The sequence below is a fragment of the Sinohyriopsis cumingii genome, chromosome 14, assembly GCF_028554795.1.
Source record: "Sinohyriopsis cumingii isolate HCF-2022 chromosome 14, ASM2855479v2, whole genome shotgun sequence".
Classification (NCBI taxonomy): Eukaryota; Metazoa; Mollusca; class Bivalvia; order Unionida; family Unionidae; genus Sinohyriopsis; species Sinohyriopsis cumingii.
In genome coordinates, this window is record NC_142974.1 from 107,548,341 (window position 1) to 107,573,557 (window position 25,217).

At 31.2% G+C, this 25,217-nt stretch overlaps 1 long non-coding RNA gene across 1 annotated transcript in view; it reads right to left on the reverse strand.

Moving 5' to 3' along the window:
- The window catches only part of LOC149784578 (uncharacterized), a 34,675-nt gene extending 10,404 nt beyond the window's left edge, over positions 1–24,271 (reverse strand). The window contains exons 1-2 of the long non-coding RNA XR_016414168.1: positions 24,228–24,271; positions 3,584–3,740 (exon numbers count right to left, since the gene is read on the reverse strand). This is a non-coding gene — a long non-coding RNA (uncharacterized LOC149784578). The remainder of the gene's footprint in view (positions 1–3,583; positions 3,741–24,227) is intronic.
- Between the last annotated feature and the right edge of the window lie 946 nt (positions 24,272–25,217).

Here is a 25,217-nt window from a genome sequence, read left to right on the forward strand (position 1 = left end):
TATACACTGTTCTAAATCCCATGTCATGAACACTGCAAACACTTCTAAAGCTCGTATCATGCACACTGTTTACACAACTCAAAAGCCCATATCATGCACACTGTATACACAGCTGTAAAGCCCTTGTCATGGACACTGTATACAAAGATTTAATGCCAGTGACATAGACACTGTGTACACAGTAATAAAGCCCATATTATGCACACTGTATACACAGTTCATAAGCTCATGTCATACACACTCTTTACACAGTTCAAAAGCTCAAATCATAAACACTGTATACAAAGTTCTTAAGCCAATGTCATACACACTATTTAGACAGCTCTAAAGCCCAAATCATGGACACTGTGTATACAGTTCTAAAGACAACGTCATATACATTATTTAAATGGTTCTAAACCCCTTGTCTTGCACAATGTATACACAGTTTAAAGCTCATGTCATGGATACTACATACACAGTTATAAAGCCCTTGTCATGCACACTGTATACACAGTTAAAAAACCAATGTAACGCAAACTGTATACACAGTTCTAAAGCCCGTGTCATAAATACTGTATGCACAGTACTTAAGCCCATGTCATGCATACTCTTTACACTGCTGTAAAGACCAAATCATGGACACTGTATGCACAGTTTTAAAACCAATGTCTTGGACACTGTCTGCACAGGTTTAAAGCGATTGTCATTGACACTGTATATTCAGTTCTAACACCCTTGTCATGGACACTGCTTACACAGTTCCAAAGCCAATGTCATATACACTATTTATACAGTTCTAAAGCCCTTGTCATGCACACTATTTGCAAAGTTCTAAAGCCCTTGTCATGCACACTGTATACACAGTTCTAAAGCCAATGTCATGGGCACTGTACACACAGTTCTGAAGCCCACATCATCGACAATGTACACACAGTTCTAAAACACTTCGCACGGATGGAATAGGCACTTCAATGCATATTTATCTGAAACGGTGGAATGAAATATTTTAAATTTAGTTTGATTTTACCATTAACTCAAATGAACAAATCTGCAGAATTTTTAACGACACTTGGAGAGTATCATAAAGAATATCTGGTTTTACATTTTTGTAATGTATCCACAATCATTTTAGCTGTCAAATATATTCAATGTTTTAAAGCAAAACTCTTATAAATCAAATCCTTTTAGTCAAGTCCGCCTGAACATCAGCCAACACGTTCTTTTTATCAGGGCATGCATAAACTTTTACTAATTTTAGTAGCATCAGACAACACAATCTTTTAAATAGGGCACATAATAATTTTCATAGTAAATGTTATGCACACTGTACAGACAGTCCTAAAGCGCATGTGATGGCCACTCTCTACACTGTTCTAAAGCTCATGGCATGCACGCTGTATACACAGTTCTAAAGCGCTTCTGAATCATACTTTATACACAGTTCTAAAGCCAATGTCACGCAAACTGTATACAAACTGTATACATAGTTATAAACTCCATGTCATAAACAATGTATACACAGTACCTACGCCCATGCCATGCTTAGTATTTAAACAATTTTAAAGACCAAATCATGGACACTGTATGCACAGTTTTAAAGCCATTGTCAGAGATACTTTCTACACAGTTCTAAAACCCTTGTCATGGACACTGTTTACACAGTTCTAAAGCCCTTTTCATGGGCACTGTAAACACAGTTCTAAAGCCCTTGCCATTGACACTGTATATACAGTTCTAAAGCCATTGTCATGGACACTGTATACACAGTTCTAAAGCCAATGTCATGCACACTGTATAGACAGTCCTAAAGCGCATTTGATGGCCACTATATACACTGTTCTAAAGCCCTTGTCATGAACACTGTATACACGGTTCTAAAACCCATGGCATGCACGCTGTATACACAGTTCTAAAGCCAATGCCATACACACTGTATTCACAGTTTTAACGCCTTCTCATGGACACTGTATAAACAGTTCTTAAGAAAATGTTATAGACACGGTTTACACAGTTCTAAAGCCCATGTCAAGCATACTGTGTACACAGTTCTAAACCCTTGTCATGGACACTGTTTAAACAGTTCTTACGCCCTTGACATGCGCACGATTTACACAGTTATAAAGCCCATGGCATGGACACTGCATGCACAGTTCTTAAGCCCATGTCATGCACAGTGTATACACAGTTATACGGCCCATGTCATGCACAGTGTATACACCGTTCTAAATCCCATGTCATGGACACTGTGTACACCGTTCTAAATGAAGCCCATGTGATGCATAATGTTGACACAGTTCAAAAGCCCTTGTCATGCAAACTGTATACACAGTTCTAAAGCCCATGTCATGAACACTGTATACACAGTTATAAAGCCCTTGTCATGAACCCAGTATACACAGTTATGTGGCCCATGCCTTGCACACTATTTACACAGTTCTAAAGCCAATGGCATTGACACCGCATGCGCAGTTCTGAAGCCAAAAGCATGGACACTGCTTACACACTTCTAACGCCAATGTCATGGACACTGTACACAAAGAACTAAAGTCAATGTCATGCACACTGTATACACAACTCAAAAACCAATATCATGGACACTGTATACACAGTTCTAAAGCCCATGTCATGAATACTGTATACAAGTTATAAAGGCCATGTCAAGGACACTGTAGGCACAGCTCTAAATCCCTTGTCATGGACACTGTTTACACGGTCCTAAAGCCAATGTCATGCACACTGTATACACAGTTCTAAAGCCAATGTCATGGGCACTGTACACACAATTCTGAAGCCCACATCATCGACACTGTACACACAGTTCTAAAGCACTTCGCACGGATGCAATAGGCACATCAATGCATATTTATCTGAAACGGTGGAATGAAATATTTTAAATTTAGTTTGATTTTACCATTAACTCAAATGAACAAATCTGCAGAATTTTTAACGACACTTGGAGAGTATCATAAAGAATATCTGGTTTTACATTTTTGTAATGTATCCACAATCATTTTAACTGTCAAATATATTCATTTTTTAAAGCAAAACTCTTATAAATCAAATCCTTTTAGTCAAGTCCGCCTGAACATCAGCCAACACGTTCTTTTTATCAGGGCATGCAGGAACTTTTACACAATTTTAGTAGCATCAGACAACACAGTCTTTTAAATAGGGCGCATAGTAATGTTCACTCAGTTTTAGAAACATCAGACAACAAAATCTTCTGAGCAGGGGACACAATAGTGTTCACTCATTTTTGGAAACATCAGACAATAAGGTGTTTAATCAGAACCCATTAAATTTTCACAAAGTAGAAGAAACATCGGGCAACATAGCTTTTGAACAGGGCGTACAGTAATTATTGTTCGTTCAAAGATAAATCAGATATGTTAGTCTGCCTGACACGGCTTCTGAGTCGCTACGGAAAATATTGCCAAAGAAGATTATAATTTCATCCCGATTTGGAGGAATATACTACACGGGGCTTCGATGATCAGGCTTTTTGTACTTAATATTAGTGCTTACATCTTGGAATATCATGTATTCGTATTGATATATTATTAAAAATCATCTAGGTTGTTTGAAATGACTTATTACATACCTTCAGCTTCTAGTGTCAGAGTCCTATCTTCAACGAGACTGCATATAGCTTCTTGTGATCTTGCTGTGGCCATCGTGCCGTTTTAATGGGCTGTTGACAAAGACGTATTTATTCTACGTCACGTGAGTTGTCAAACTAATACACTGTAAGACATGAGCTGAAAAATATAGAGAGCAAACTTCCATGTACATATCTAATGCTTAATGCGGAAATAATTTAGACATATCAACAGCTTGTGTTTAAATCAACAACGTCTTTGTCATCAGATAAATATGTATTATCTAGCACAACATAAATAAATAGAAACACCGGGGCTCATTACTTTGCTAGCAAAGTAGGAAAAAGTATTCACGCACCAGTTCTAGTTCACCAAGAAAGTACATAGTATGAACCTGCGTATGTAATTCTTTGTCCTTAGAACTGTTTGATAATCAATGCAGATGGTTCATTTATGAGCAGGATGTGATTTAAATCGGTGAAAGATTGGATGCTGAAGCTGACATCATCGAACGATTAAATTAGTTTGATTATCAACGACGAATGGAACATACCTGCTTGTAATTGACTTATAAGTGTTGGCCACCGTAGTGCAGTGACTATATGTAGACACAATTATTACCTCAACTTTGTCGCAGTTGCAGAATAATCCTGAGTGCGCTATAGACTCGATTTCGTGATCATACCCCGATTCTCTCTCTCACTTTCTGCACACACACAAACGCTTTGAATGCACCAAACCTTCAACATGTGTTTTTCTAACGTGCAATCACAGCGTAGCTGATTTATACCTGAACTGATTGTGGATTTGTCGGTAAATGAGGTGATGATGAGATATATATGGGACACATCTATTTTCGACCAATACTTTCAAATCGGCATATAACCCGTGCATTTACATCTTGCCGGTAGATACACTGTTCATAAGCAAACATCGCTGATTCCAAAGTTTGAGGTCGTTGGCCATTGCAAAGAAAGCACAGATCCTTGTGCAGCTGCTTGATTTGTTTATATTGTTTCGGTAACGATTAAATACAATCAAACAGCATCCTTTTTCAGTAACGATTGAAAGGTCATATAGGATGCTATTTAAAGGTAAGTAAAAACAATGATGCTATTTAAAACCGTACACAAAGGTATTCAAAAAAGCTTTAAAGGAATCCACTTAACATCGTAGACAAATGTGTTTAAAAGTATCAAGGGAAGCTATTAAAATTGTATTAAAATGCTTAGAAAGTAACATAAGATGCTTTATAAAATTAAACACAAATGTGTAAACAGATAACAAAGGAATCTATGCAAAATTGTACACAAAGTGATTAAAGTGTTAACAATGGAGGCTATTTAAAATTGTATACAAATGTGTTTACAAGGTTACAAAGAAACGTTTAAACTTGTTCACAGGAGTTTAAAATATATGCTATTTAACATTGTACGCAAAGGTGTTTAAACAGTAACAATCGGGGTATGTAAAATTGTTCACAGAGGATGTTAATGATATCACAAATGGGGCTCTTTCAAAGTGTACACAGTGGTGTTCACATAAGTATCAACTATAGCAGTCTTAAATTGTACACAAAGGTGTTTCGAAACGTAACAATAGAGACCATGTCAAATTGTATAAAAAGGTATTTAAAACGTAACATGGGATGCTATTTAAAACTGACATAAAGTGTTTATAAGAGTATCAAGAGAAGGTATTTAAAAGTGTACCCCCCAATATGTTATGATGACACAGGCAATATGTAAATTTGTGCAAAATGTTGTTCCAAAAGTAAAAAAGAGTTGCCTGGAAAAAGTGATATCAAATGCAATTTCAAGTAGTTATTTCAAATTGGATCGAAGTTGATGCTTTAAGAATATTTTTATCTATAGTGCAATTTTTTTGTACTGTGTTTTAAACATGTTACATGATGTTTATTTATAGTGGGTTTTTTACCTTGTTTTAAAATATATTACATAATTTTTTATTAAAGAGCTTACTTCAAACAAAACGATAATGTTTAGAATTGCAAGTGCATTTGCTTTTCAGTTAAAATTTCAAAACGGTTATTATTTATGCTTTCATTAAACTTTTACCGAGATGTTCAAAACGTGACAAGGGATGTTGTTTCAAAACATGATAATGCATATTATTTAAAAAGTAACAAAATTCTATTTGCAAAAATATTAAATTAAACAATAGATAAATGAATGAATGTAACCATTATAAAAGTCTATCTCAAAAACGTATGAGATAAAGATATTAAGAATTGAGTCGTTTTCAAACAATTATCAGTATTGATAAAAACGCATTCAGATAAATTATCAGGATAAATATGAAAGTCTCTTCCTAAAAAAAAATCGATAAATACAAGACTCGTGCAATCAAGTACATTATCCGGGTAAATATAGAGAATATTGGCAACAATTAAATGACGCAAATAAATTACGAGCATAAACATAAAAGTCGCTCGTTCAAAATATTATCACGATTAATGTTAAAAAAATATTAACCAAACATCCCTCAAACACCAAATTATTAAAACTTATAAGTAATTAATCAAAAAGCTGCTTACCTCAACAAATAATCAAAACAAACTCAAAATATTTAACAAATGTTCCCCATCGAAATAGATTATTCGGGAAATTTAATATAATTAAGAAGTCGCGCTCTCACAAACATTCCAAATAAAATTAATATTTAATCCCCAAAAGCCTATTCAAATAAAGTAGAAATAAACATAAATAATTACAAAATGGTGTTTGCACAAATAAATTATGAAAAGCTAATACAATTATAAATCAAATATCGTTGCTGTTAAGACTGTGATCGCATAGGTAAGAAACAGAAAAGAAACAACACCAACAAGGTTTGTAAAACTTGACAATCAATTTAATTATCGAAGTTATAAATGAAAACGTGAGAGGAACTTATAATGTTATGAAGTGAATCCAAGGTAGTCCATGATTAGATCTATGAAAATTCTACATGACTGAATAAATTCCTTATAAATTTAGAAACTTGAAATTTACTGGTCTTCCAAGAACTGTGACGTTGTCAATTTGGCGTTGTCTAGAATTCGTTCGAATAATTTATATTAGTTCCAAGATACTATTTAATCCAAATGATGAGCACTTTATAGTTTCACTGAACAGTCCAAACAAATGTTTTTCCTCTCAAATAATGTCTAAATACGTCATAAAACACGTCTGCAGACTTACAACGTAAACACAATAAGTTTGAATGACTAAAAAGTCGGAATGAAACTGAATGCTTAATTTTATCCTTATAAACACCGAATGTTGTGACTTTACTTCACAATAGACCCACGTAACTGCATACTCTAATCAGTGTGGGCCCATTACCTTGACCTAGTGCAATCAATGGGAAACTGCAGTGCTATACTCGAAACCTCGAAATCCCTTGAGTCGTTGAGAAAACACGATATAAGTGCCATTATAAGTCTTAGTACTAATGATTATTATTAATAATTGTTCAGACGTAAACATCTATTTATATATCCTATGCAATATCAAACTCCTAACAGATTCAAGTCATGCAGACCAAACTTAACTAATTATATACTGTACACTACAAAATTAAATTATCAAAGTGATCATATAACAACCACTGAAAACTCGCCAACACGATTAAACGTTGACAAATATTCATAAAATAATGAATTAAGATACCCATTTTCAACAGAAGTAACAGCAGGAATTATTAACAGTCACTAAACAAAGATAAATTAAGAAAAAAGGTAATAAATTAATTAAAGACGCCCATTTAAATAATGTAACAAAACTAAACATAAACTATTGTTTTTAAAATTGCTCACAAATAAGATAACATAAATAAACACGAAAAGTATTAACAAAAATCTGATCAATATAAATTAACAAAATGCTAAGATATAGGAGGTGATAAAAGCGCACTCTCTAAAGCAAGTGGCCGTATATAAAATAAGGTAAGTAGTCAGACACTTTAGGAGGATAAATCTTAATATATTAGTAAAAAGTAACTTTCTCAACTAATCCATTAAATGAAATGTTAATAAAAAAGGAACTATTGCAAGCAAATCATCAAATAAAACAACAGTGAGCAAAAGGCCTACAATAATGTACAATATTATAAAAATATCATTATCCCGGCCTAACATTTTTCTACAAACGTAAAAATGATAAAACGTTAAAGCAGTCATTAGATGAATATCAAAGTAGCCAATGATAAGTAACACTCAAATGAATCGGTGTTATAAATAGTCCTGTGAAACCTAAAATTGAACCATTTTGCTAAATAATAATACTAATCGTATTAAACAAAACTTAAATCATTGCAATAAATAATCATGTAAACATAAAAGTTAACGCGATTATTTGTTAAAGGATGTACTTAAAGTTCAGCTGGATTATTTATTAATTTGCTTTTAAGTTTAATCTGATGAACTATTAGAATACTCTACTTTTAATGTTAGCAGGCTGATATATCTGCATGATTTAATTTTAAGGTTAATATCATTTTTTAAAATGTTTCACTGTTACATTTAATAGCATTTTTTATTATGATGATTTACCTTGATTTTAAACAGAATTAGAATGATCTGCTTCTACTCAATAATCTGCTTCATCTTAATGATCTGCTTATACTTTGTAAAATGTTTTACATATGTTTAAGATTAATCTAATTATTATAATTATTCACTCTTTTGTTTATTAGGTTTATTTATAGGAATAATTAATTTTTATGTTCATGAGTGTTAGCTACACACAATGATTGGCTTCTATGTTTAACAGAGCTCTTTATTATAATGATATAATTTTATAATGGCAATTATACTTTATTATAATCATTTGTTTTAATCGTAGTAGCCGTACCCGTCTGAATGAAGTATTGTTATGTTTCTTTGGATTATCTAGGAAAACGAGTTACTTTTATGTTCATAATAATTATTTATTAGATCAAATTATTTTTGCGCTGAATAAAATTATTTATTAGATTGAATTACTTTTGTACTGAATATAATTATTTATTAGATTGAATTACTTTTGTGATCATTATGATTATGTATTAGATAGAATTACGTTTGTGTTCACTATGATTATTTATTAGATCGAATTACCTTTGTGTTCATTAGGATTATTTATTGGATCGAATTACTTTTGTGTTCATTAGGATTACTTACTATATCAAATTACTTCTGTGTTGAACAGGATTATTTATTAGATCGAATTACTTTTTTGTTGAATATAATTATTTATTAGATTGAATTACTTTTGTGGTCATTATGATTATTTATTAGATTGAATTACTTTTCTGTTCATTAGGATTATTTTTTAGATTGAATTACTTTTGTGTTCAGTAGGATTATTTTTTAAATCGAGTTACTGTTGTGTTCATTGGGATTATCTATTACATCGAATTACTTTTGTGTTCATTAGGATTACCTACTATATCAAATTACTTCTGTGTTGAACAGGATTATTTATTAGATCGAATTACTTTTTTGTTGAATATAATTATTTATTAGATCGAGTTACTGTTGTGTTCATTAGGATTATCTATTACATCGAGTTACTTTTGTGTTTATTAGGATTATTTTTTAGATTGAATTACTTTTGTGTTCAGTAGGATTAGTTTTTAAATCGAGTTACTGTTGTGTTCATTGGGATTATCTATTACATCGAGTTACTTTTGTGTTTATTAGGATTATTTAATAGATCGAGTTACGTTTGTGTTCATTAGGATTATTTATTAAAATGGTTGTTTTGAACATCATTGTTTATTTTAATCAATAACGTTTATGCTTAGAGTGATTATTTAAGGGAATGACTTAGATTTACGTTTTATTTAGATTTTTCAAAATGATTTCCGTTTATGTTTGAATAATTGTTTACAGTGTTAACGTTAAGAATTAAAATCAATACCTTTATATTCAACATTGTTTTTAGAATGGTATATTCATGTTAATTTGGGTTGCTTATTAAAAAGATTTAGTTTATTTTTAACATGATTTTTTTAGAGTGAATACTTTTTATATTTATTAGGCCTGAATATTAAATGGGTGATTGATATGTTTAACATGCTCGTCTATTACAGTTACGCCCAATTTATGTCTTATTGTAAATATGTCTTAAAATCATATCGGTTTTATGTTGAACAGGATTATTATTAAAAGGATTTAGTGTTAGGTTAACAGGTCTATTTTATTGAAAAGATTGGAATTTATATTCATGATTATTATTTATTAATATGAATAATGTTTATGTTTAAGATGATAATTTATTTTAAAGACCTTGTTTTGTGCTTATTAGCCTGATTTATTATCATTTTTTTCTTTTATGTTTCAATGGACTTTAAATTAGAATTATCTACTTTAACGTTCTACAGTTACTTAGTAGAGTTATCTTCTTTCATGTTGAAGGGGATAATATATTAGAATAATTATAAGATATTTAACAGGATGATCTAGTTTTTTTGCATTAAGATTCTCTGTTGGAATGACACAAAATTTAAGTTTAACTTGAATGTTTATTAGAATGTTGAACTTATGTGTTTCTCGGTATTAATTCTTAAAATAATTTAGTTTAATAGCAGTATTTATCATAATTAATTTCATATGTAGTGTAATCAGTTGTTTCAAAACCATTTACTTGTATGCTTATCAAGATTACCTATGAGAATAAATTACTTTTATCTTTCATATCATTAGGTTTTTCAGTAACACCTGCTTTCATATTTAGCATAATTATCAGTTATAATGATATACTTATATGATATTAAGATGTTTTATTATAATGATTTACTTTTAGGTATATTATCATCATTTATATCAAATATTTGTTTTGTGTTTGCTGAAAACTTTTTCTAAGAGGATCAACTTTGAGGTTCATTAGGATTTAATTTTATGTTACTTGGATTGTTTATTATTTTTTTTATTATGAACAGGACTATCAATATTTTCTTTCATCCTCAACGAAAATGTTTATCGGAATCATTTACTTTTATCTTCATTAGGACTTTTTCTTAAAATGATTTTCTTTTCTTTTTTAAGATATTATTTTCTAGATTGAGTAGTCATATTTTTAAGAGGATTATTAATCATGACTTAATTTAATGTATTCTTATACATTTTTAAAAGATGGTTTACTTTTATGTTGAACAGGATTTTTATAATAATTATTTGCTTTGATTATAAACTGTGATGTCTATTAGAATGATTTATATTTTTGTTCATTACCATTACCTTTTTGTTTTATGGTTTTAGGGATTATATCATATAATGACTGACTTTATGTTTATGCTTATAGAAACGATGTAGTTTTGTGTTTAACACGATCATTGATTTGACTGATTGGCTGTTATTTGTATGATTATTTATTATAATGAATTACTTCAATGTACATAGACTTATTTATTAGAAATATTTACTTCCATTTTTCACAGAATTATTAATTGAAAGTTTTATTGTTGCGTTTTCAAAGATTATACTGAATATGATATCCTGATTTGGTTAACTTGATTATTTATTAGAATGATTTATTTTTATATTCATGTGGATTGTTTAATAGAATGATTTGATTTTATATTCATCAGGATTACTTATTAGAATTGATTTGCATTAGTTGCAACACTGATACAGTTTTATTTGTAACGGGATTATTTAATACAATGATTTACTTTTATGAATAAAATAGTTATTCATTAGAAGGATTTACTTTTGCTTCTTGGGCCTATTTATTTAAACAATTTACTTTTAGGTTCAATTATGTTATTTATTAGAACGACTTACTTTTGTGTTGATTAGGATTATTTAACAGAAATAGTTATTTGAACATACTTCATGTTTTTTAGGATTATTGTCTCAGAATAATTTACATTAATATTTAATCAAATTTTCTTTACTAGAACGATTTACTATTATGCTTAACAGGGTTATGTTTATTCCTTTACTAGAATGATTTACTTTATGCTTATGTCATTACTAGAATGATTTACGTTTATGCTTAACAGCGTTATGTACTAGAATGTTTTACTTTTACTTTAATATTTTTACTTTTACTTTAATTTTATTTTTAATTTAATTTTATTTTATAGAATGACTTATCTTTGAGTACCTTTTAAGTATTTAATTATTTGCAAGTGTTTGTAACGTGATTATTTATTAGAATGAATTATTTTTATAATTAACATGTGTTACGAGTCTATGCTCTTAAAAAAAGTAACAGTAAAGAATGAAAAACACAAGCTTTGTAAAATTTAACAAATATATTTATTTCCCGATAATACAAAGTGAAAATGATAAAATATTCTTATGGTATTGAGAATTAAATCCCAAAATAATCCAAGACTTATATACACAAGTCCCAGTAATTTTGGAGTCCTGAATAAAATTCAGTAAATGTCCAGGAAATATTCCAAACTAATGTTGATGACGTGTCTGTGGTACCTATTGAAGTTTTGACACAACAGTCTATTGTTGAATCACAGAAATATAATTCCAGGTTTGAATTCAGTATCAATTCCAGAGAATGTTTTTATCCAAGAACTTTATCAGAGCACGTTTATATTTTCTGAGAAAACCCACACGTTAATTCAATAATTTGACCCAAAAAAGAGAGTTCAGCCCAAAACCCCTGGTTACAACATATATTACAACTTGAAAGTACTAGAAGTTGAAACACTAATGATCATGTCCTCACAATTACAAGATTATATAGTTCTCTACATGACCGCGGGTCACAATTAGCATTTTCGAAGCAAAACCTTTGCCTAATGTAAACATAACCTCTAGAATGATCCTGATGTTTACAAATTTAAAGCCATAACCTGTTAAATTGACTTAGGAAAGTCCAAAACTCTGACGCAAATAAACATCTACTTTTCTATCAATACTAATTCTAACATTAGGCTCATAAACATAAAGAATAATTTAGCTATGTATTGCTGCTGACATAAAATGAAATTTAAAAAAAAATCCAAAAAAGGCACTCAGGTCAAGCAGAAATGTACTCAATTTTGGACAAGGTGAAGCCTAGCATACAATTTTAATAGAATGTAATGAAATTTTTAAAAAAATTAAAGCTAACTAATAAACAGTTTAATTGAGTATACATAACACATAATTATTTAATAGAATGATTCACGTTTATATTCATTACAATAACGAATTAAAAGTATTTACTCTGATATTTAAGATGACTATTTATTTAGTTTTATATTAAGAATTTTATTATGTTTTGACAGGAATATTTAATAGGGTGATTATCATTTAAGTTGGACATAATCTACGTTTGACTTAATTGGGCTTGGTTATTAGCATTGTTTGCTTTGTAGAGTTGTTTATTACAACGATATACCGTTATGTTTGGTATGGTTGTTTATTACAACGATATACCTTTATGTTTGGTAGAGTTGTTTATTACAAGATATACCATTATGTGTGGTTGTGTGGTAGAGTGTTTATTACAATGATATACCTTTATGTTTGGTAGAATTGTTTATTATAACGATATACCTTTATGTTTGGTAGAGTTGTTTATTATAACGACATAACTTTATGTTTGGTATAGTTGTTTATTACAATAGTATACTTTTATTGTTAAGATTATGTTTTTCTGAATGATTTGTGTTTATGATTAACATGATTATTTTTTAGAGTCTTGATTATTTAACATGATTATTTATTAGAATCATCTACTTTTATTTTCATTAGGATTATTTAATAATAGGAGTTCCTTTTATATTTTGATGGCGTATCTATTAGAATGATTTACTCTGATGTTGAACTGGAATATGTTCTCGAATGTTTTTAAAGAGAGTCGATGATATAGGTATTGATTTATGTTATTGAATGATTTCTTTCAGTTTATTAATAGTTTAATATTGTTTTGGTCTGTGTTTATCGTGGAATTAATCTGTCAGACAGCAAATAACGCACGATGCATATGAATTCTTGTTGAGTGTGTCTGCTAAGTAACTATTTAAAGAACAGGATATTCTCTATCTATAATAGCTACGTCAGTATCAAAACATATAGGTCTACCAATGGTAGGCGACTTAAGGTTTTAAAAATTCCATAGCATGATATTAAACATTTATCTAAATTGGCATATGTGATCTGATTAGAAGTTCAATATTCAAATCAAAGAATGTACTGTTTCATTTGACAAACGTATGATTCTTGGATTTGATACTGCCCTGAGATCATTGTGACTTGGCCGAATCGGCATTGTCAAGACATTTGAATAACCAATTTTCGCTTTTTAAATCTATTTTCGTGTTCATTAATAATTAATGCAACCTACAGGGGCTATTTACAAATGAAATTAAGACAATCAGTAAATGTTTACAGTGATGGGGGCAAATAGACAAGCAGTGCAAGACAACGACACTGACTGTAGCAATGGAAGAGTAGTGGGACTTTTCTGCATCTCATCCCCCACATTGTAATTATCAGGATAGGCGTCCTACATTGAAGAAATGTAAGTCCAATTCTTATTATGTTAGTAACTGAACCTCTAGTGAAAGTGCTTTACAACCTAGCACTGAAGTTCTTTTTGGCAGATATCGAGTTTCCCAGCGTTGTTGTCAAATCTAGTCAAAGAAAGATTTATTTTCCTTAGATAAACTACAAAGATTTGGTTAGTTAATGCTGCCAAATTAATTTATTGAATTTTGAAAATATAAAGCCTAGAGCTTTTATTTCGTTCAAAGGTCACACTAGATATTTTCGTATTTTGATTCTTTCTCATTTTTAAGATTGAAGGCATGAGCCTAGTTATCATAAGTTTAGCATTTATAAATTCACATGTAAGCTAAATATGTTGTGTGGTTTACATTTACTTTGGGTTAGGTTTCATAAAGGGATGGCTTGTCTAGTAACTGCCTGTCACATTTAGACTACTATTGGATCACGAATGCATAACCTGGGCAGCAAATGTATAGCCGACTTGGCATACGTATTTACGAATGTCTGCTACAGAGGTAAATATCTAACAATCAAGATGGTTGAGGGGTGATGAGAAGGATGCTAATTGGTTATAGCACTAAGGCACTTTAATCATGCATAAGGCTCGTACTGATTCTTTTAGAAGCCTTGTCACAGGAAAATATTCAAAATAGCTTTTTTGTTGTTCACAATGAATTTAGGAAGAAGTCCAGAAGTAGTGTCGGTTCAGTATACAAATTAACCTTTCTACAAAAACCATTATTTATATTATTAGTATTTTTACTGTAACTTTATTTTCATTTTGTGCAATTGGGCATTGTCGGATGCAAATTGACTGAAATAACTGTCCAGTGAGAAATAATGGCATGCAGTGTGTATGCCTCCTCATTCAGTGTTTACATTATTTACTTTGAAAGTGACTTTAATACAGGAAGTTAGTAATAAGTAGTGCTCTGTAAAGTGCATACAGAAATAAAAGCAGCTGAGTCTGAACACATTATGTTCTGACCAATGGAAATATTCCATACATTCATCAACTGATGCAACTGCAATTATTGAATAATGATTTTATATATATATATATATATATATCAGTGTTCCATGTATTATTACTTTTGGGGGTATGAACTTGAATAATCTATTTGACAGAGTGACATTTTATTAAAAATATTCATCGACCGTTATCGAAATCATCTATTTGAGTTTTGTATTTGTTTAATCTAATTTTGAAAACAAATTAACTATTTTTATAATTTTCATTATGTTTCTTTGAGCCTGCTTCTTTTTGTCAGCATTTCCATATTTGCCTGGATTATTGCTTGAGATAATGACTTTTAAAAATATTTCTTTCACTTATCCTCACAATTTTTCTTGATCTTGTTATCTTTTATTCAATATCTATTACAGAGATTTACTTTTTATCAATTATCGTGTTTGCTTTTTAATTTATTTAAATGGTCGAGCTTTGTTAATTATATTATATTAAATGTGTCTAACTTGTATGAATAAGCGATCTAATTTTATATATTTTTGACAATTTATTTCAATAAAAAGTTTTTGTTAATTTTTTCTGCTTTATTTTAATTCTTTTGTGTGCAGCACCGGTGATTCATTATTATATTTTTCGAAATAATGTTTAAAAAGTTTGGATGAGAATCGTATTACTAATGGCTTTATGATTTTCTTTAATTGATATTTGAGACGTTTTATTTAATGCACTATAGTTATTTCTTATTATTGTTGTTTTTTTTTTCTTCATTTGTTTGGTAATATATTTTGGTAAGAGTTATTTTAGTTCATATTTTATGCTTCCTTTGATTATTTACTTCAGAGAGTGACTTTTTAGATTTAAATACTGTACTTGTTATGCAACGTTTTGTAATTGGGGGTTGGCATCCGTTTGGTTCGAGAGACAATGGAAACAAGCCCATGAGAGATGTCTCGGTTGATGGTTGTGCAGCGTCTAATGTGGCTATGGAGCCCAATACAGTAGTGGCAGTCCTTGCTGCACTTGCCGCACCTGGTCTGGTGTGGGTTGGAGCTGCTTCTTCATTCGCGGAGATCGCGTTTCATCAGCTAGCAAGCGAAGCTTGTCCTCGCATGCTTTCAGACCTATGATCAGAGCATGTTGCCAGCTGGATCTGTCAAGAGTAAGCTCTTCCTAGGTATTCACATGGATGTCAGGTACTTTCATTGTAGACTTCCTTGAAGCGAAAATGTGGCCGTCAGATCGACCCTTTGCCTGAGACCAGTTTCGAATAAAGAAGGGTTTTGGGGATCCGTATGTCATTCATCCGACGTACATGGCCCAATCATCTGATGCGACGTTGACAGAGGCGTGCGACCATGCTGGTAATCTTAGCACGTTCAACCACCGCGTTGTTCGTCACTCAATCTCTCCAAGTGATCTCGTGTATGCATCATAGTCATCGCATGTGAAAGGTGCTTAGTCTTTTCTCTTGTGCGGCGTACAGAGTCCAGGTTTCATTGGCTTACAGGAGAGTTCTTGGCACGCATGCACGGTACACAGAGATCTTAGTACTCAGGGTCAGCATGATGTTGTTTCACACTCTCTGTGACAATCTGCAGAGAGTTGTTGATGCCTTTCAAATCCACTTGTTGAGCTCAGCATCGAGTGATAGGTTGTTGGCGATGGTAGAGGCGAGGTATACTTGAGACAGTGACCTTTTAGAATTTATATTATTATTTTTTTATAATGTATTTCTGTGAGCAAATTTTTGTAAATAATAGTATGTGTAACATGTATAATACATTTATATGAGTTTCTTTGTCTGATGTGTGATACCTAGTTATATATATATATATATATATATATATATATATATATATATATATATATATATATATATATCATATGAATTATTTCTTAGCCAAGGACAAATATTGATTTGTACACAATTGAATGTGCCATTTATACAAATGAAAACAATTTCTAATGTATTGTTTTATGAAATTTTTTTTCTTTATAATATATATTTATATAATAAGGATGAATGCAAACATTGGCGCACTCGGTCAACCCATTATTTAATTCATTATTTTGTTTTGTTCTTTAATACTTAGATTACATATTCAATCGACTTATTTAGAAGACGGGATTGTGTCTCGCTAGAAACAACAGTGTAATTTTAAAGTCTATCACAGACTAGTTTTCAAAACTGCCTTTCATCATTTATCTTTCTGAGCTATTTGAAAACAGTCATGTGTTGAAAACAGATGGGTTAGCTTTATTTATCCGAATACACCGAGTAGCACGACGCCTGTCATTTACCGTAGTGATCACATTTTCCCTGGTGACAAGTAAAACAGCGTGTCCTGTACTCATCATCGGAATCACATGACCCCCAGTGACAAGGAATGCAGCGTGTCCTGAATTCACCATCGTAATCACATGACATGCAGTGACAAGGAATGCAGTAAGTGTTATCAGCAGAAAAATAGAAGAGCTACTGTAGGTACATGAAGTACGTGTAACGCATTTCAACATACTTAAGCATCAGAACTTATGCAAACAATTCATTTCCGAAATCTTCCATTATTCGAACAGTACAATTAGATTTATTGATAAAGTTAAATAATGCCCATAAACACAAAAATAATTTCATAAAGTGATTAATCTCAGAAATAATGTGAATAGAGAGAGAGAGAGAGAGAGAGAGAGAGAGAGAGATTGGAAAGAAGGCATACAAAAGAAAGTTACAGGTAAGGAAAAGAAAAGAAATGTATATATTTTATGAAATATATGATGGAATAATCGTTCGTAAATGGAATACCACTTTATGAATCATATAACATAGTTAAATTTGACATAAATATGGCCCTAATAACATAGGAGTAGCACAATTTATTATCGTCTCTACGGTCTGCTACATGGTATGCTTCTATTCAAATTTGATGGTATTCTCTCGATTTTCTGGTTTCCTACACCACAAATAGAAAACAGTATGTCAAAATCGTAGCGGTTGAATCCTACATTACGTCAAAATCTAAGAAACTGGTGACCAAATTAAGTCAAATGTATAGTATTGAACACTAAAGTACGTCAAAATCCGTTGAATATTACAGTTTGTCAAAATCCGTTGAATGTTTCAGTAGGTCAAATTCTAAGCCTCTGAAACCTACACTACTTTAAATTCACTGATGACTACGGTAGTCATTTTCGAAGCCATTGAATAATAAAGTACGTCAAAATTTAAGCCAATGAGTACTACAGTACATCAAAATCTAAGCCGTTGAAGACTAGACTACGTCAAAAATATCAGCCGTTGAATACTACTCTACGTCAAAATCTAAGCCGTTGAAAAGTACACTACGTCAAAATCTAAACCGTTGAAGACTACTGTACGTTAAAAACTAAACCACTGAAGACTACAGCACGACAAAATCTAAGAAGTAGAAAGTACTTAATATACGTTTTGAGAATAAATCGACATTACCTCAAAATCTAAGCCGTTGACGATATCAGTACGCCAGATCTCAGAAGGCTGAAGTACTTAATATATGTTTTGAGAGTAAATCGACGTAAAATAAATAAAGTTTTAAGTTTTATGGTGATTTGGCACAATGACATACGCGTATACTTTTAATAAAAAATACTAATTTAACAGAGTATTCATTTAAAAAGTGGATACTAAACAAAAAAGGCGCCTCCATGCACAATCAGACTTGTCATCAAAGTTGAAGTTAACTGTTTTAAAAAAATTACAAATAGTCGGATCATCTTAACTAAATGTATGCTAAATACTTATCATAAACTATGACTAAATAGAATTTTGGCTAAAAGATCCAAACGTCTTCCTGTAAAATACACAAAAACCTATAGTTTCCGAAGAAAACTATATGTAATTTGTACAAGGAACAAAGTTTCTCATCCGCCTATTTACATTGCAAACTTGCACACTTTGAAAATTAAGATAGGCCTGTCAATCGATTGTCATGTGTGTGTTTGCTTGCTTATGTGGGTGTGGTTTGGTCTGTAAAGTTGCACATGTATGGTAATTGCTGTACCTGATTTGGGATCAGATAATTACAATTCTCTTCGATCCGTAATATTGCAGAAAAGAAACTACTATCAGTATAAAAATTATATTAACAACGTTAGACGTTTCTTTATTTCGCTACCTTTACGTAAAGAATAGTCGAAAGAAAAAACATCACTTTGCATAATCATCATCATCATCATCATCATCATCATCAACGACAAGAACATCAACATAACCTATATAATCATCATCGCCATACCTTCTATTATCGACATTGCTATTAACTATTATTATTATTATTATTATTATTATTGTACTTTCCTTTGGTGAACAAACAACATTAAAACATCTTTTCTTCTACATTATATAAATGTAAAGAAGATAAAAAGATCCCAACATGTATATATGTACCCATACCCGTGTTATATGAAGGACGTTGCCATAGTATATTCATCTACAAAATGGGATCATGGCCACACCAGTGTTATACAATGGCCGTTACTATATGTTATTCATCCCTAAAATGGGTTCCATGACAATTTTTGTGGTATATGAAGGACGTAACTCTAACGAGACGCTGTATAATAAAGACCCCTTTATAAATGAAATCTGCATTCATTTATTCTGATTTTGTAGGGAAAAGAAATTATTGATGCAAAAGGAATATTTCGACAAGACTTAATTCGTCAAAGATTTGCACTTTCTATTGATCTAAATAGTGTTGTCAGAAATTACTGAAGGACAAACTATTCAAAATGTACAATAACTGATATTAACAATGAGCCATGTTGTAATATAAAATCGTAATTTATGCAATCTGTTTAACATCCGTGAATTACTACAGATCTTTATGTGATGCTATGAAGCTCAAACTTGCTTATGACCACTTACTGTGGGTTACATAAGCTGTCCTTTGTCATCTGGCCTTTGGTAACTATTTGAACATACATTGCTTGTATGGTGGCACTGGCGATATGTGAGAGAACTTTGAGGAGTATATCGGAGCTGTGAGATATTTTGGGGTTTATGTTAAGAAATTGTCATGCCTCAGTGCAGTGGTTATTGTGTGCAAACCAACAAAGCTACCTAGTATAGACTAAGTCTAGTGATCTTTATATCTGAATTTTGTGCTAATGATCCTGAGTTTAATACTCTTTGGCACCTGTGCTTTCTTCTCTTCTTGTTTTATGTACTTGTGAATCTAATAGTAATTATAATTCAGATGTAACTAAAACTATTATCATGATGTACGATTTGACATTGTATCATGTTGCTAAGATGTAAAGACGTTAAGATTTGACACTAGATTTTCTTTGAATACATTTCATTGCTTAAAGAATAAGAATAATACTAGCTTTACATAACTGCCACATGGACCTCTTTCGTCCGTAAAAATTCTGAATAACAATTACTCGTACCTTTAATATAGTAATTAATTTTCAGCTGATCCTTATGCAGTACAGTTTACTAATGCAGTGTATCAATAATAATTAATTAAAACTGATCCGTATGCAATACAGGCTACTAATTTAGTGCAATAATAATAGTAATTAAGGTTGATCCGTATGCATTACAGTTTACTAATTTAGTGTATTAATAATAATTAATTAAATCTGATCCGTAAGCAATACAGTTTATTAATTTAGTGTATTAATGATAATTAATTAAAGCTGATCCGTATGGACTTCATTGTACTAATTAGTATTGACATCATATGTTCGTTCTCTGAATGAAAATTAAAGCTAAAGAAATAGTTGTAATCACTTTACTTTATGATTATATTTGGCGGTGACACACAATTGCTTAAATTATATAAATCAAACATTAAGGACTAGCGACATCTTAATGCAATTGCTAAAATGTATGTTAAACTCTTTGATGTTTTGGATATTGACCAACCATACTCATTTATTTATAATAACGTATATAAAAAATCCCACGGGAGATGTTACAATAAAGATAACAGTACAAGTTTAAACTATACAATAAATGTCCTTGAATATCAAGAAATGTAAAATATAATATTCTGAGAAACATCAGTCTGAGTGTATAATTATTGATACATTTTAAATAAAGGAAATATTAAATGTTTGAAAATTATACAAACAGAAAATAAATTTTAACAATATAAATCGTAAGCTTGAAATCTTTATTAAAACTTTATTGACTTTTCTGACAATTTTCACCTTTCAGTTCTGTGTAAGCAATTTACTCACATTACACGACGATGTATATATTCATAATACTCATAGCGCACGATGATGAATATATTCAGCATGCTCATAGTACACGATGATGTATATATTCGCCATATTCATAGTGTACGAAGATGTATATATTCACCATACTCATATTACACGATGATGTATATAGTAACAAAAAAATGAAGGTTTCTTTATTTAATTTTGTTTTTTTTCAATAATTAATTTACAACTGCAAGCAAACTCTAACAAAACCCCTATTTATCGAGCATGGTATGAGCTCATTTCCAATAGGCTTAGACGATTAACTAAAAGGATTTGCGGTGATGAACATTGACATGTTTCCTATGCATATGGATGCATTCATCCAAATCATTCAATGCAAATGTGTGTTCATGTCAACTTCAACAGGCTAGAAAAGTATTTGGAGATCTATTAATGCAGTTAAATTAATTGTGACAAAAGTAATTGCTTTATTCCTTCTTTGTATGGAATTTAAAAGTATAAAGGATATAATAAGTTCTTGCCATCATTCTTCCTTTGTGTGAGTCTAAAAGTGTAATCGATATAACAAGCTCTTATCATCATTCTTACTTTGAGTCTAAAGAACCATGAGTTACTTCAACAGGTAGAAACGTAAAAGTCCATAATTATTTTCTCAAATAAAAGCACGCAATGCCTTTGATCTTGTTTTAAGCCTTGAAGTTTTAGTCAAGTGTCATAATGCTATTACAGATCAGGCGACCAACAAACAGATTTTAATAAAAGTTTGTAAAATCTTATTAATTGTAAAATCATTTTCTTCTCACATTTACTTGTATTACACCCAATTATGTAGTGTTTAACAGCATAACAGACTATTTAGAAGCACACAACGGCTGTCTTCCCCGCTGATCTGGACAGGATTCTAACCCGCATATTTCTGGTTAAGTCCGTCGCCCTAATCAGTGAACTTTCATTAATCTTAGGCATGGTGACCTTTTACCAGAACAAAATTGTAGTTAATAGGCAGTACGGGTAATACAACATACTTCTACGCAAATGTTGTTGTTGTTGTTGTGTTGGGGTTAACGTCATTTCTTAGCGCAAGGTAGGCAATACATCAAGCACGCATAATTGGTGGAGGAAGAACCCGGGATAGCTCCGATAAGAATCACCGACCCACAGGAAGTTACTTTATCGCAGAAAGTTACACATATGTGCGCACAGGTATAATGCATGATATTGATCTTAAAAAAATACGATTCAAGAAACATATATCCTCGTCCAAACTTATATACAGAGAATTGATACGTACAAATGTATATGAATCCATTCAAAATAAGCTTTTTGCATATTAACTTTTATTATAAATCCTTTAATACAATCCTCGCACTTAACATGTACACGCCCTTCAGTGTGCGATACTGGTCTCCTAGACAAAGCCTTGTTGCTATAAACAAAACGATGAATCACTGCAGAGAAGTTTGACAGTGCATAGTAACGACCTACGTTATAAGAAGTTGACCTGACCCAGCCAGACTTTAGTATTATCAGTTGAACGTTAGTGCAAACTTAATTGTCAACATGGGAGAAGTAAATCGCGTTCAAGGGGATTATTTTTGTACATGATAAGGGAAATAGGTTGACGTTAGTGACATACAAATTATAAATTACTGTAAACTACAGTAACTAATATTGCTATTAGTAATGTACATATAATCATTACTACTGTGACTTACTTTACTTTTGACTTTGTTGCTTCTTATCCTACCTGCACTATTATTTATATTATAACTAGTACCGCTTTATACATATATATTTCTTCTAATTGTTTAGGAAATACAAATTACTGTTGAAGAAAGAATATTTCTTCAATATAAAATCAATATATTTGCAGAGATATTTAATTAAGCGGACCTTACAATTTTGAGAGACCAAATCCCCATATATATTTATATTGTAAATTTTACTGAATGACAAACTGTTGAAAATATTGAGCAACTGGTATTAACAATCAGTTCGGTTGTAAAAATAAATTCATCATTCCTGTAATCTTTTAAAAATATGCAAATTACTAAACACGTTTTTGGGAACTTATTTAAATACACTTACTGTGGGTTACAGAAACAACAGAGTTTTCACACTTGTCTTCTGGTTTTTTGAAGTGACACTAGCGATATGTCATATCGTTTTGAAGTGTATTTCAGGAGTAGGAGAGATTTGGAGGTGCGATTTACGGTACTGGCATGCATAAGTGCAGTGGTCAGTGTATTGAAGGCCACAAGCCCAGCAGGTCCTGACTTTTTAGCTTAATTATATATTGCCCGAATTCAACACATACATAAATAATATATACAACCATTATGCTCAGTATTTTCATTCTAGATGTTCATTAACTGAATTCATTGCAAAAAGAATGATAATATCTTATTGAACTGTCACCGGAATTGTATCTTATTTTGTAAAAAGAAGAATTTTAGAAGGATGCATACGTAAATGTAAATGTATTCATAATAAATTGCAATTGATTCTTATGCAATACAATTTACTAATTAAAGAGAAAAATATTAATGATACATTTTAGTTGATACTTATGCATTACAATTTACTAATTGATGGTTAAAGCATTAATAGAAAATTTGAGTTGATTCGTATGCAATAGGATCTACTAATGTTGGTGTTTTCCGGCATAACACAATGCGATAAGATAGAAGAGGCACAAAGGTGGATGTCCATGCTTGGTTTGGGGAGTATCCGAACCTGCACACTTATGGTCGGGTGTTCGTCATGTTTACATTTGATCATTACAACTTTTATTTTCTAAAAAATAACTGCCCTTTTAATATCAATCCTATAATGTAACATAAGTTTTCCTGGTCCCCATATTTTCCTAAAATTTCAATTCATGCATTGATCGCATAGAAATTCACACATCTGTGAGAACAGGTAATATGAATGGCATTAGTTTTAATGAATATACCCTGCCAAAAGCAAACATTTCATTTTAAATTTCACAAAAATTGGTACTTACAATGGTTATTTAAATCCCTTAAAAAGCAAGATTCTCGAAACAACTGATGCTCTCACTGATGTTAAGTTAGATATCTGATTTCATAAACAACATTTTCTTGTTGTTATAAACAATCTACCAATCGCTGCATAGCATTATCTTAGTACGGATTACGTTATTGATAAGTGACCTAATTCAGCCAGACTTTAGTCTTATCAGTGGACGAAGTTTAGTAAAAACTTCAAGTGTTAACCTAGGAGAGGTCTATCTTATTCAAGGAGATTAGCCGTGATCACGACACGACAGACAGATAGTCTTTACCAACAAAACTGAAAAATTAGTGTGACAGCAAAAGGCTATGATTGCACAATTGCCTTCTATATGTCTGTAATTCTCTGCCTGGAAGCTCAAATCTCGAACTGCATCATTGACCTACACAAACTTCTATCGATTATGCTGTTACTACTATAATACTTGAACTACTTGTATTATTACTAATACTACTAGCCCTTTTCTCTTCTTCAACTGCAAATGCTGATGTAACAACCATTATTATTATTTCTACATTTACTAGTTTTACTATTTGTTACGACTCTATTGAGCTAAACTAAGTAAAGCAAATAGCGAAAGCCAGTACGTTTAGTAAAATGGCAATTTTAAAAGAACATGCCGTAATGTAAATTCAATCCCAAATAGTCTTACAAGTTCCGTCACAAGTCTAAAAGTGTAAAGTGTTCCAAATTAATTCCAGTGGTGGTATGGATGAATTCCAGTCTTGAATGTGCTGATTTGCGAATAGTATATAATATGTTGATGTGCTAAGAAGCCTGATGTAACGCATTGATATAATCCAAAATGTCTGCATGAATTTACACTAATCACACAATACTGACTTGGTCCATAAGTATTAATTAACTTTAATTTCCAATGAGTAATTTAAGGACTGATTCCTCTTCAGATGCTAAAATATGAATAAATAATTTTGATATAAACAACTTTAATATTGAAAAC